Source organism: Palaemon carinicauda, chromosome 14, assembly GCF_036898095.1.
Source record: "Palaemon carinicauda isolate YSFRI2023 chromosome 14, ASM3689809v2, whole genome shotgun sequence".
In the NCBI taxonomy this organism is placed as follows: domain Eukaryota; kingdom Metazoa; phylum Arthropoda; class Malacostraca; order Decapoda; family Palaemonidae; genus Palaemon; species Palaemon carinicauda.
In genome coordinates, this window is record NC_090738.1 from 132941086 (window position 1) to 132943585 (window position 2500).

Consider the following 2500-nt stretch of genomic DNA (forward strand, 5'->3'; position numbering starts at 1 on the left):
ATTTTGGTTGATTATTACGTTGTTTAAAATAACGAGTGTTAGTGATATATATATATATATATATATATATATATATATATATATATATATATATATATATATATATATATATATATATATATATATATATATATATAATATGTATCGTACTTCTACGATTCAAAATCCCGTATTTTTCGTCAGAAAATTTAATTGAGATTTTATTTTTGTCTTATTACATTAGTTCTTTTAAGTAAATTACCCGATTCTTTTTTGGATTTAATCACAGATGTATGCCAAAACAGGATTCAATAGTTTCCTTTATATGTGTTCTTAAGTTTACCCTCTGGTTAAGCTATGTTTATAAGGGAGAAGGGATGAAAAATATTATGACAAATTTAGAAATTCTCACAGGTAGCTTATTTCTCGCGATTTCCATTTTCCCCTTAAATTTTTAAAATTTGTATAACTTGGTGGTAATGTTATGAAGGCTATGTCATTTTTACTTTACTATTTATTATTATTTTTGTTTTTATAATAATAATGATAATAATAATAATAATAATAATAATAATAATAATAATAATAATAATAATAATAATTATTATTATTATTATTATTATTATTATTATTATTATTATTATTATTATTATTATTAGCTAAGCTACAAACCTAGTTGGAAAAGCAGGATGCTATAATCCCAAGGGCTCCGATAAGGAAAAATAGCCCAGTAAGGAAAGGAAATAAGGTAATAAATAAATGATGAGAAAAATTTAATGATAAAATATTCAAAAAACAGCAACAACATCGAAACAGATATATCATATATAAACTATAAAAACGTTTATGCCACACTGTTCAATATAAAAAAAAACTTTGCTGCAATTTGAACACTAACTACTGTTCTATGAACTGGTTTGAATAGCATGAGTCTTCCACTGTCTTGGGTTAGAGTTCTCTTGCTTGGGGGTACACTCGGGCACACCATTCTATCTTATTTCTCTTCCTTTTGTTTTGTTAAAGTTTTCATAGTTTATATAGTAAATATTTATTTATATGTTCATCATCATCATTTCAGTCTTCAAAAGTCCTTTGTTGGATGTAGGCCTTCCCCAGGTTCCTCCACAGACTTCTATCCCAAGCTATTCTGTGCCACTGTTGCTTATGTTGGTCTAAGTCATCTCGCCAGCGGGTTTTTTGTCTTCCTCGGTTTCTTGTGTATCCTCGGGGTGTCCAGAAGGTTGTTCGTGATGTCCATCTGTTGTCTGTCATCCTGGCAATGTGTCCCGCCCAGTTCCATTTGAGCTTGCTAATGGTTTCAAGAACATCCATTACCTTAATTTTTTGACGTATCCATTTAGCTGTTTTCTGTCCTTCCATGTTAGATTTAGCATAATTCTCTTATGTGCCCTCTGCATTGTTCGTAATTTAAGGGAAAGGTTTTTGTTAGATTTCAAGTTTCGGCCCCATAGGTGACAGTGGGGAGGGTACACTGATCATAGACAAGTCTATTTAAATGTTACTGCTCTTGAAATATTCTATTTTTCTTTGTTTCCTTTCCTCACTGGGCTATTTTCCCTGTTGGGACCACTGGACTTATAGCATCTTGCTTTTCCAACTAGGGTTGTAGGTTAGCAGGTAATAATAATAATAATAATAATAATAATAATAATAATAATAATAATAATAATAATAATAATAATAATATTTAAGAATAATAATAATAATAATAATATTAATAATAATAATAATAATAATAATAATAATAATAATAATAATAATAATAATAATAATAATAATAATAATAATAATAATAATAACAGTACTATAAATATATGAAATATAGTTATGACAATGATTTTACAGTTTTTACTCCACTAAGATTTAATTATTTGGTCAAAAAGTTATTTACAAATAAAGTGGTTCTCTTTATATTGTCTCCAAAGATTACAAACATTGAATATATCTTATGATAAAAAGGTAAAATAACAGTATGATAAGAAGTTCTTCTTAAAGGTATTATTGTACTTTGGATTAGCTATACAAAGGTTTAGTTTAGCTATAGCATTTTTCTTATATAGATGGACTTTGATAAGGAAAAAAATCCCAACACGCCTATTTCAAAAAGAATATATATATATATATATATATATATATATATATATATATATATATATATATATATATATATATATATATATATATATATATATATACATATATATATATATATATATATATATATATATATATATATATATACATATATATTTATATATATATGTATATATACACACATATGTATATGTATATATATATAAATAAATATATATATATATATATACATATATATATATATATATATATATATACATATATATATATATATATATATATATATATATATTTGTATATATATATACATATGATATATATATATATATATATATATATATATATATATATATATATATATATATATATATATATATATATATATAGAGAGAGAGAGAGAGAGAGA